At 33.5% G+C, this 12,835-nt stretch overlaps 1 protein-coding gene across 7 annotated transcripts in view; it reads left to right on the top strand.

The window, feature by feature from the left end:
• The window catches only part of BAZ2B (bromodomain adjacent to zinc finger domain 2B), a 500,560-nt gene that overhangs the window by 236,267 nt on the left and 251,458 nt on the right, over nt 1–12,835 (top strand). Inside the window, exon 1 of one of the 7 annotated variants that reach the window (XM_023259356.2) lies at nt 11,722–11,846. The exons of the other annotated variants lie outside the window; for them this stretch is intronic. The gene's annotated coding sequence lies outside the window, so the exon portion shown is untranslated. Of the gene's footprint in view, nt 1–11,721; nt 11,847–12,835 lie in introns of those variants that run through there. 7 annotated transcript variants of the gene reach the window in all.

The raw sequence follows: 12,835 nt of genomic DNA, 5'->3' as shown, positions 1-12,835 counted from the left end.
AGGTTTGCATCATGCCTTACTTAGGATGTCACTATCGCCTCCCAGCTGGTGGTTCAGCCTCTAGTCTTGCTGTGTCCAAATTCATCATCCTCTCAGTGACAATTTAATTGACATCACAAATCTAACTAGATTATTCACCTACTTAAAATAATTTACTAGCTTCCCATCAAACAGAATAAAATTCAATCTAATTTGCATGGCATATGAAATCTTCCATAATCTGTCTCCTGCCTACATCCAAAATTTTGCCTAAATCTCCCATACTTAGTACTCTCTAACTTTAAGACCATGTATACTTCCTGAAGCATGCAGTGGACATACAGTTCTTTTGCCTTTGTTCAGTGCTATTATCTCTTCCTGACACAGCCTTCTTTTGGTGAGTAGACTAATTTTTCCACTCTTAAAGGTTTAGAACAGCTGTAACAGGTTCCCCCAAGAACACGTACAAGTTCTTCCTAAGTCAGGTGCACTGATGTATAATTCTGACAAAGCACTTGTAAGAATAAAATAAAAATATATGTTGTATCCACTCTTTAGATCCTATACCTTGTATGTATCTTAAGTGTTTTGCTGTAATAGGATACCAAATAAATGTTGAAATTAAGTCTATTAAGTAGTTGAAAACCTTCTGATAGACAGATTTATCATTTTCTCTTTTTTCTAGTTTAAAATCTGTTTGGATTATAAAATTAAATGTAATATATAAAACTTTTAGAAGAAAACATAAGGGAAAATCTACGGGACCTAACTTGGTGAAGAGTTCTTATACATGACACAAAATCCACAAAATCCATAAAAGAAAAAAAAATCAGTGGAGATCAGTAATTTGGACTTTATAAAACTTAAAACCTTTTGCTTTCCAAAACACAAGCTACATACTAGGAGAAAATATTTGAAAACCACAAATCTGACAAAGTACTTATATCTCAGATATATAAAAACTCTCAAACTCAACAGTAAAAATGCCAACAATCCAGTTAGAAAATGGCTAAAAGAGACGAAGAAACATGTGACCAAAGAGAATGTACCGATATCAGGTGAGTACATGAAAAGACGTTCAACATCACAAGCCATCAGGGAAATGCACAAATGAGCTATCACTACTCACGCATCAGAACAGCCAAAATAAAACATAGTGACATACGTCAAATGCTGGCAAGGATGTGGAGAAAAATGGAACTTTTATACATTGCTGCTGGGAATGTAAAATGGTACAACCACTCTGGGAAAGAGTTTGACAGTTTATTTAAAAAGAAAAAAAGAAACAAACAAACAGCTAAACATACCCTTACTACATGACCAAAACACCACCACACTCCTGAGCATATATCCCAGCAAAATGTACATATTTGTTCATTGCAGCTTTATTTGTAATAGCCAAAGTTGGAAACAGCCAAAATGTCTTGCAATAGGTGAATGGCTAGGGGCCCCTGGGTGGCTCAGTCGGTTAAGCGTCTGACTTCGGCTCAGGTCATGATCTCACAGCTTATGAGTTCAAGCCCTGCGTCGAGCTCTGTGCTGACGGCTCGGAGCCTGGAGCCTCTTCAGATTCTGTGTCTTTCTGTCTCTCTGTGCCCTCCCCTGCTCACACTCTGTCTCTCTCTGTCTCTCAAAAATAAATTAAAAAATTAAAAATAAATAAATAAAATAAATAAGTGAATGTCTAAAGACAGTATGGTATGTCCATTTTGTGCAGTACTACTCAGCAATAAAAAGGTTCCAATTATTGATACACATAACAATTGGATAGATCTCAAGGGCATTAGGTTGAGTGAAAAAAGCCAAACTGAAAAGGTCACTATGATTCCACCTATATAAAGACGAAATTATAGAGTTCAAGAACAAATTAGTGGTTATCAGGATTTGGAATGCTGAAGGGGAGGTTTGGGTGTGACTGTAAAAGAGTGTCATGAGAGAGATCTTTGTGATGATGGGATAGTTCCATATCTTGATTGCAGTGTTGGTTACATGAATCTACACATAGGATAAAATGACAGAACTATACATATACATTATAGTTAGTTTACTGGTTTTGATATTGTGCTATAGTTATGTAAAGTTTTGCAACTTTCTATACATATATAGTTATTTCAAAATTAAAGGTTAGAAAACTATGTTTTTTTTCTTCTTCTACCTCTCCACCCATCTCTGAGAAAAAAAGTTTGCCTGATACTCCCATGTTCATTGCAGCATTACTTATAATACCCAAGACATGGAAATAACCTAAGTGTCCATCAATGGATGAATGGGTAATTATATACAATGGAATATTAGCCACAAAAAGAAGGCAATCCTGCTATTTTTGACAACATGGATGGACCCTGAGAGCATTGTGCTAAGTGAAGTGAGACTGAGAAAAACCAATACCATGTGATCTCACTTACATGTGGAATCTAAAACAAACAAAAAAAAACAAAACCCCAAAACACACACAAAAGGAACAAAAATTGGGACTCATAGATACAAAGCATAGATTGTTGGTTGCCAGAGGTGGGGGATGGGCAAAATGAGTGAAGGTGGTCAAAGGTACACACTTCCATTTGTAAAATAATAAGTCCTGGTAAAAACAAACAAAAAACCTATTTCCCCTCCACACTAAACCTAAGAATTTATTCATGTTTTTTTTTTTTAACTTTTTTCCCTTTTCATTGTCCTCCAGAGACTGGTTTCATTGATCATTCATAAAACAATTCATCTTCTCTTATTAAAGATATATAACTATGTTAAAATGTGTAGCTCTAGGTCATTTAATTCCTCTATACTATTTCATTATATAAACATTCTACAATCTTTTAATTTATTCATTTTCCAATATTTCATTATAAAAATAGTGCTGCAAATTACATTTTTGTATATGCTCCTTTATGCACATGTGTGAGTTTTCTGGGTTATTTATGTAGAAGTGGAATTACTGTGATATAGACTATGTACAGCTTTGATTTTATAACATATTAATTTTTTCTAGCTGGTCATACCAGTTTACACCAGTAGTGCGTAAGAGATTTCCTGTTTTACATTCTTGCAAACTTTTGGGATTTCTTTACTTTTTCCCTTCCCACTCCCTCTATATAGAACCTGCTATGAAGTCCAACAGGTTTTACTTCTATAATATAAATTAAAAAAAATTTTTTTTAGTGTTTATTTTTGAGAGAGAGAGAGAGAGACAGCATGAGCAGGGGAGGAGCAGAAAGAGAGGGAGACACAGGATCCGAAGCAGGCTTCAGGCTCTGAGCTGCCAGCACAGAGCCTGACTTGGGACTCAAACTCACGGGCCGTCAAACTCACGAGTGTGAGATCATGACCTGAGCCAAAGTTGGACGCTTAACCAACAGCCACCCAGGTGACCCTATAATTTTTTTATTTCTTGCTCTACTTTGACTGCCTAATGGAAAAAAAATTGATTATTCTTGTCTTTCATACTCATCTTTGTATTTCTGATTCTACTCCCACAACCTCTTGCCTAAACTATTGCAACAGACTGAACATTTCAGTATCCCTATTGGAACTCTCTTCCTGTCCCAATCCATCCTACTTAACACTGCCAGATCAATATTTCTAATGCAGGTGGCTTACCATTGTTTGCAGCATTAAATTTAAGTACTTAATATAGTATTCAGGGTTCGTCTCCAATAAGGTCATAAACTACCTTTTCAGCCATATCTCCCACTATTTTCTACATATGCCATATATACTAGCCATAGTAGATTACATTCATTCATTGATTGATTAATTCATTCAAACAGGTATTTAATGCTCTTACAGGACTATACAGGTATATTAACACTTGAGTTCTATGGGTGTTACTGTCATAAAATGAACAACTCATGATTCTTTTTTTTTTAAGTTTCTTTATTTATTTTGAGAGAGAGTGTGTGTGCACCGACAAGAGAGGAACAGAAAAAGAGGGAGAGAGAGAGAGAATCCCAAGCAAGAGAGGGAGAGAGAGAGAATCCCAAGCAGGCTCTGTGCTGTCAGCACAGAACCCAACACAGAGCTTCAGCTCACAAACCGTGAGATCATGACCTGAGTGGAAATCAAGAGTTGGGCACTTAACTGACCCAGCCACCCAGGCACCTTAGATTCTGGTTAGGGAGCGTACAAGCTGCCTCAAGCTGTTCTTCAAATATACCCAGACCTTTTCAGCTTCTGCTTCTCAGCATATGTCTTCTCTCCACTGAAGATGCCATTTTTTCAGGACACCTAGGTGGCTCAGTCGGTTGAGTGACTGACTTTGGCTCAGGTCATGATCTCACAGTTCGTGAGTTCCAGCCCTGCGTCGGGCTCTGTGCTGACAGCTCCGAGCCTGGAGCCTGCTTCAGATTCTGTGTCTCCGTCTCTCTCTGCCCCTTCCCCGCTCATGCTCTGTCTCTCTCTGTCTCTCAAAAATGAATAAACGTTAAAAAAAATTTTTTTAAATGATGCCACTTTTTTCTAGTTCCTCCAACACAGCCACCTTTGCCTTTCAAAATCCTACACACTTTTCAAAGTCTGCTTCAGATGTCACCTTTCATGAAGCCTTTTCTGAGGTCCTCAGTTAATTATGTTTCCATAGTTATATTGCTTTTATGGCACTTGTTATATCCCATATATTTGTCTTAACCCTTCCAAGGTGATCAGTAGAATACTTGGTCCATTCATCTATGTTGCCCTTGTAGCACTTCACATAATGTCTCGTATAATGGTAGGCATACTATTAACTAAAATAATTAAATTAAAGATCTCATATTAGTGGAAATCTAGCTGCGCCAATTAGAACAATTTGGGGAAAGATCAATTTGAGTAACAAAAAAATGCTTTATTATGTAATTCAATCTAGTGTTCTTAGTTTAAAACACCACAGAATAAAGTAAACAGGTTTCTCTATAGTATAGTGATCTTTAAGATTTTACTTTGATGAACACCAAATTTTATTTGTGATCAGTATAACAGTTGTTTAGTTTGTTTTTAGGCTCTCAAGTAGTTTCTTTAAGTCAGAGTTTTTCAAACTGTACTCTGAAGAAACATATGAGGTAGTTCTGTTGAGATGCCTTGGCTACTGCTGGGTGCCTCCTTGGCCCCAAAGAGTAGGCCTTCGTTTATTTTTTACTCTGTGGGGCTTCCTCACAAGATTCTATTTAAGAAATAACTCTTCTGTTGAAAAATTTAAAATAATTGCTAAGGATATGTAAATACTGCTGTTTTACCATTTATTTAATATTTTCTAAGATCTTACATCAAAGATATTTTTCTTGCCCCCTTATTCTTTTATTACCACAAATGTCAAATCAGTAGTCAATAGGAGTATGAAACTTATTTTTTTATATTAAATATAATTTATTGTCTAATTAGTTTCCATATGAGTATGAAACTTCAAGTCATTAAGCAAATGCTAGGTAATGGACTTTGAGTATGACAAGTAAATTGTTCATCCTCTGAATGTTCTGCATTTTACTGTGGATTTTTGAGGAGTTGTTAGAATATCAGAAGTCACTGGAATTGGTATACAAATTCTTAGGTAGGCTGAAGAATTTTCTAGACCATGGCTTCTTCACTTTTAAGGTACATAAGATTCTGATTCAGTAGGTTTGGGTGGGGGCTTGAGAATCTTCATTTCTAAGAAGCAGCTGGAATGTTGGTCGTCTGCGGACCACACTTTTAGTAGCAAGGAGCTAGATGACCTTCCAAATCCCATGACTACATTTTAGGATTGTATCCTTTGCCCCTTTGCCTGAGTGAAAGTAGGTTTTCAGTATTGCCATAAATATTTGTCTCAACTGGCTGTTTCCCTATGGTCGTCTTCATATTTTGTCATTTTAATAGAAATTTCTGGGTTTTTTAAAGAAATACTTTGTGTGTGGATTAATGATTGTTCTGTGATTATGTGTTTCTTTGCTTAAAATCATCCTTCATGGTTTTTAAAATAGTCTGGAGAACTCTTCGACTATCAGTAGCAACTTTCAGACAGTTTAAATTATAAGGAATATTCAGTTTACTTTTACAACAGATATTGAAGGATATTGTTTGAGGTTAGATATTAAGGTACTACAAAAATAAAAACAGAGAACTTAATTTTGTTTGACTAAGGCTGTTTTAATTGGTATAAGTATTGCTATTTTTAAAAGTTGTTATTATGAATTAGTAGCAATTATATGCCACAGCAGGTTAGTCTGTTCATTTTATTTGTAGCACACATGAATTGAAAAACCTAATTGTGTAAACAGTCAACCAATAGGATAGTCATTTAGTTAAATAGCTTATACTAAAAAAAAAAAATTAATTATGAGGGACATTAGTGCTTTTTTAAAAAAGATATATAATATCAAGTACTTTCATAGTCTTTTGGGCCTTTACAGAAATATGTAATAACTAAATCATAAATTAAAATAATAAATTTTTAAGAAAATTGTCAGAATTATTTACTTTTGATTAATGGAAATTGTTGATTAACTTTGTAGACCAGGACAGCAGAGCATTTTTGGGGAGAAAAATTATGATTTTAATCTAAAAGCATTAGAATAATTTTCATGTTGATAGTTATTCTATCAGCCCCACATTATTTCACTTAATAACTCTCTGTAGTAGAAATTGCTGGAGGATTTATATTATTACAAAAATGACTTCAAAATATATTCTTTTTTAAATTTCTTTTTACATAAGCAAGCACTAATATTGCTCTAAAAATTGTTATGTGGAATTTTATGTCAAGTCTTGAAAAAAGTTTTTTTCAGATCTGATCCAACTATTTTGTATAGAAATAAACCTCCTTTGTTTCTTCTGGTAGCATCCATTGATTTTTTTTTTTCGTAAGGTACATTAATAGTGCTGATAGAAGCAGAACAATTGGAATTTACATTAAAAATAAATGTGATGAATAAAAAGCATTACACTATGATATTATAGTCTTGATTTTGCTTTACCAAAGTTCCGAAATCTAAAGGACAAAAATACTGACAAGGTCAAGAAGAAAATGAAAGAAAGAACAAACGATGCAAAAAGAAAATGACACTGAGGTCTTGGTTTAATACATATGTATTCCAGGTTGATGGTTGATTTCATTAGCAAATCTCATTGTTATGCAATGTCTGTTCTTCTGCAGCAAAATGAATATTGTATTCTCACTGGCTCTGCGTGTATCTATTATGTGGCAATAAATGAAAAAATATATATTTGTAGCTTCCTTTGGTTTCTTCTTTCCAGTTTGCTTTTTAGGAAAAGAGAGAAAATTGGATTATATTCTTTCTTTTGTTGTTTAGTTGGTTTGAAAGCTTTTCGATTTATTTTAGACATATGTTTTCTACTTTTGTTCTTTGAGGTAAACAATTATAAGGCGGTTAATATTGTGACCATTTTAATTATCCTATAACTTTTTAAATGACTAGAATATAATCTTGATTGATTTAAGCTGCTAATTGACATGAGCTTCTTAAGCATATGCTTTCTAACATTTTTAAATGTTAGAAGTGCTTTTTATCGCAAGAAAAATGTTAAGCAAGTGTACACATTATGCCAAATGTAAATACCGCTACCTTTTGCAATAGCGAAAATTGAACATTGAGATTATCTATATACTTAGATTGAATTTTCATAAAAGAGGAAATTCAGATATAGCACATTTTAGTGGCTACCCATTGAAAAAGTTCATTTAATAAGGGAGTAGGCTGCCTAACTCTTTGGGTTATGTATATGAGTTCAAATATGGACCAAACTATATTAGACACAGTTGTTATTTAATTTTGGTCATTTTTAGGTCTGACAATTTTATCAAATCTGTTCGATTTTTGGCAGTGTTCTCAAAAGTTGTTCTTACAACTAAAATTCCTTAGACCATCTTGAAAGTAGAAAAGCCTAAGGTTTGATTTAATATGGGTTGACTGTGTACACCATTTAGAAATTACCTATATAGTAAAAAATGGCCTCTGGCTTACCTGATGCAATCTTAATAAATATCTTGGTCATGTTGGACAAACATGAGCTGTAATAAATATGTACAGCAGTTTATTAATGCGTAAGTTAATTTGTACTTAAGGTGTTTGCATCTTATGATTCACAGTCAGTAATATAGAATAAGGAATTTCCAAATTTAGTAAGGGAGATTCCTAAAATAATTAGAGAATAATATAGAGCTAAATCAAGTAGAGAAAGAAGGTTTCATGGGACCAAATAGTCAGGCTGTGAGAGAGGAGAATGCTGAAAGTGATAAGGTCTAAGCTGATAATGAGGTGGAAAAGCAATGGGAAACAGAACATAAATTTGGCATCTTGGGGAGACTGAGAAGCAACCAACTCAGCTGTAATGGAAGATGTGATTTGCCACATGTGAAAATCAGATTGTAACATTGTTAAATTTTAGTGGTATTCAGTCCAGATATGTGGTATTTTGAGATACTACCATTGCCAACTTTGTTTTTCTTGTATAATAAAATGAGAGATAGGAATTCTGTTTGTATTAATTTCACTACTGTCTTCCATTCCTCACCCAACCAAGAATATTAAAAGCAAATGCTGTAAAAGCACTCAAAAATCATGCTCTAAAATGAATCTAAACTGGTGCAGACTGAATGACAACTTAGGGATCTAGAAACCCTAAGTCAGATTTCTTTACCCTAGTTGGAAATACCAAACTAAGGAGCAATAAAAGTCATCATAGATTGGGCTCTCAGGCTGTTGGATTGAGCAGGATTATGGAAAGTCACTAACAAAGAAGAGAGGAACTATTGTAAGTAAAAAAAAAGAGAAGTTCCCTTTTAAGTATCTAGATTTACCTAACTACCAGTGTCTTCCCTTGTCTGATGTGGAACCACAGTTAGAGCTTGCATGCCCTGTTTTTACTTGCTCATCCAGCAAAAGAACCTGAATTTAGAAAATAAAGTATGAATTTGGAACATGAGAGTAGACTGTGAATTTAACAAGAGATCCTTGGGGATGGTTAGTGTTTGTTTAAAAAAAAAAAAAAAACAGATTAGACAAATTACAGAAGCTTTCCTAGCAAGATGGCTTATTTTCTGGGTAACTTTTCATTGTGTTATGACCTCAGCTTGTGCTAAGGAAATGTTAAAAGAAACTTTCATATGAAGTTTGTTATTTAATTTCTGTAAAGATGCTGTGGGAAAAAAAAATTTGAATTGTCCAGTGTTACTTTATTAAAAAGTATAAAAAAGAAATTTCTCTCAATTCGGAGTGCTAGGAAAAGCCTTGGTGCTGGTTTGTAACACATCTTACAGAGAATTAAAATTTTGTAATTTGATCTTGTTTCCCACGTTACTTCCATAGCTAGGTAGCTCAGAGCTGAACCACCCACATCTTAGAATTGTGTAAGGCAACTGTGATAGGTGTTTCTGTGTTTCAAGTTTACCTTGTGTTTCATCTTCCTTCCTCTTATTTTTCCCTTTATTCATGTTAATTTATATTTTGAAAGCATCTGTTCTACTACTCATATTTCTGTAAGTCACATTAAATTATTTTGGAATAAAATGGGATATAAATAACCAATAAAAGCTTATTTATTGCCAGCAGAAGACAAGCAAATAAAAGCAGGAACCTTTCTCCCTGGTGTCCCCTCCCCTGTCTCCTCTTTTCTTTCTGTATAAATTTCTTAAGTCATGGATGACTAATCTCCTGTGTGGTTTCTTAGACTTGCCAGGGGGGCAGGGGAATCCTTTCTGAAGCTTTTTGCCTGTACAGGGCTACCAGGTATAGCTCATTGTGCTAAGTGTGCCTACACAAGAGTGCCTGACTTGAGAGAAACAAGTAAGGCTGAAATACATCCTAGAGGAGGAAAGGGTGCCTTTTTCTCATATGTGAGCTCAGAGGGGTCTTTTTCTAGCTCACAGAGGACCACATATATTACCCTGGTTTTTGCCCCAGCCCTTTCAGCTGAATTGTAAATTCTTAATACCAAAACTTGCTGCTTGTTGGTAAAAGCCATCTTGAATGAAACAAAATTTCAAATTTATCTTCGTTACCTTTATTTTTATTTCATTGTCCTCTAAATTTGACTTATTATAGAAAGCTAAGATAGTCGTGGATCTTTGAATTAACTGAACTGATAATTTTCTAATTTAAACTTTACTTTTGTTTTGGTATATGAATCACAGTCAAAGCTACATATTTAATTATGAATTATATATTAAATTTTCTATAAAGGGAATAAGTAAGGGCTTTGTTTTGTTTTTCAGGTAACTGTAGAATATTTGAATTATTTCATTTGACCAAGAAATTCAGCTGGACTTGTTAACTCCTTAGTCATAGTTTTCTGAAAATTTGCTGTCTATTTCATGTGTCATTGTAGTAAAGGTGGTGATTAGCGACTTGTGTTAATGTTTAATATTGAATACACACTCCTTTCCAATGACACATATTGTTTGTAAATGAGACCCATTCTGAGTTTCTGTACTCTCAGCACAATTTTCTATACTTGGGTGTTCTGTTATTAATTTATTTTGATTTCTATTTCAGTACATAAGAATTTTATTTGCAAATAGAGTAAATATGATTTAAATAATATAATTTAATGCCGTGATATGATTATATTGTTGTAAAAGGGTCATTAAGAGCTTTTTGCCTTAAAATCAAAGCAGTCTATGTTCTTAGTAGTTAGGAAATAGATGCATGCATGGCCTTGGTATAAATAGAATTAAGATAAATGCAATTTTGTAGATTAAGAAAAAAATCGCCTAAATATTTTTAAAGTAGTGAATTAGTTTATCATGTTGACAGAGTATGTGTTTGTTTGTTTTATACCCTTAGGTAATTTAAACCAACCCTCGTTCACCTATACTAGAAATTTCAGACAGGGAAAAAAACAGCAGTTTTGGGGGAAAAAAACTAGGGACAAGAAAACTTAGTCTTCAAGCTAACAATATTTTTTTGAGATGCTCACAGATAAATATTTTCAGTTTTGTTTTCTTTTTGAAATATGAATTTTAAAGGATGCTGGGAATAGCTTCGAGTTGTGTAAACTTTTTGATTCAGATAATTGAGATAGTTTTTTTCAAAGACTGCCACATAAATTATAAAGTAATATTTTTGTAGGAGCTTGTCCTGATAAAAATAGGTTTATGCTTTGACTAAAATTTAATTATAACTCAGAAACTTCTTTTATCTACTTTCTTGAAGCAGTTGAAATTTAAAGACTTTTCTTTATATTTAGCAGGTGTTTGAACAGTTATTCTTAGTTGTTGGTTTTTTTTTTTTTAATATACCTTGTTAGCATTGCCTTGTCTTTTACAATTTACTTGCCAGAAGTAATTTTCAAAACCTACTTAAACAGATTCATTTTCAAGCATTCCTTATTATAAACTGTGCCTATGCATGTCAGGAATAAACCCTCCTTAGAAAAAGGAAGAAGGAACTCTTTATTGTCTGTTTTGACGTTAATAAAATTAAGAAAAGAGCGATTACTTGAGACATCCACCTTACCTGGCTTAGTTTTGTCACGTGAGCATTCACGTTTACTGGTGATCTAAGTGCTCCACCTGCCTTTCAGTTTGTTTACCAGGAAATCAAGATGTGTAAACTGCAGGAAGTACTATTTGACCCTCTCCGACAGTATCTCATTACAATAATTGCTAATCTCTGAATAAGACAGCCATGTTTTGTGAGTAACTGAGGGAGAGAGGTTGTGTTAGGTAGATTTTAGGTGTTTCAACAAATAGAGCATTGTAAATGCTTACTTGGATTATGTTTTCATGATAGCTTTTGATTAAAAGACATGTGGTGACCTTTGGGGTCAGCAAAGCTAGGACACAATAGTAGGTATTCTTTCATTCCTTTTAACTGAAAAATACCACGGCTTGTTGTTTTGGAGTGCTGTCACTGCTCTGAATCGAAAGGATAATGGCTACTTCCTGATTAAACCCACTCTCCACAGTAAGCTGTTAATGTTATACTGTATGTCTTTTTCTCTTGTAAATGCAGTAGTATTTGGTGTTTTCTTTACTTTTTAGCATTGTCTTTTCATAGATATATGTGTTATAAATATATCCTGAAGTTTAAGTTTACAATTAGAGTTGAAACTAGTGTTTTAAGTTTGGAGAATTGTTTTTTAAATGAAGAGTATTTCTGTGTGGTCTCATATACTCATTGTAGATTTTGGCTCAAGAAATTGGTTTTTTAAAAAGACATTGAAATGATAAATTATATTCGACTGCCACTTTCTTGGCTCTCTAAGGAAAAATTTAAAAACAACTTATGTGGTAAATCAGGTTTTTTCAGGGAATATTTGGATAAATTAATTTTACTTTTGTTTACTAGATTTCATAAATCTGTTTACATTTGTCGTAATTATTGTTGATAATTGTTTTAATTATTAAATTATTGTTTTTAGATTAGTTAAGAGATCCTTGTGATGTAAAAACAATATTAAGTACTCGGAATATAAGAAGGGAATAATGAGCTTCTTAGTTTTAATCCTAAAGCTGGCAGTCACTCCATCTGTGTTCTTGGGACAATCATCTAAACTGCTTACCTCAGTTTTCTTGTCTACTGCCCATATGAGTGTTTAGTAAAATGTGTATGTTTGTTTATTTCTTTGTGTCAGTACAAACTATAAAGAAAATTAGTTTTCACAAGTATTTTATAAAATGGAGAACTGACTCTGGAGATAGAGTAGGAAAACATTTAGGAGTCACAGTAGGCAGGGAAATAATAGAAAAATTATTTCTATTATAAAACAGTAGAAACATTTTTATTATAAAATAAGAGAAAATAAGGTTTAAAATAAACACCATAAAATTGGTCTTTTAATTTGGACTGAATTGTTAGTTTTGCTCAGTTCTTAATATAACATTACCAAAAGATTATATTTATTGTTGGATACATGACTAAAATGAGAAGTGAAAACCTTGGAGGTGATTTAG

The sequence above is a fragment of the Felis catus genome, chromosome C1, assembly GCF_018350175.1.
Source record: "Felis catus isolate Fca126 chromosome C1, F.catus_Fca126_mat1.0, whole genome shotgun sequence".
NCBI lineage: Eukaryota > Metazoa > Chordata > Mammalia > Carnivora > Felidae > Felis > Felis catus.
Note: the sequence above shows the minus strand (reverse complement) of the source record. Positions and strands in the feature narration are given on the sequence as shown.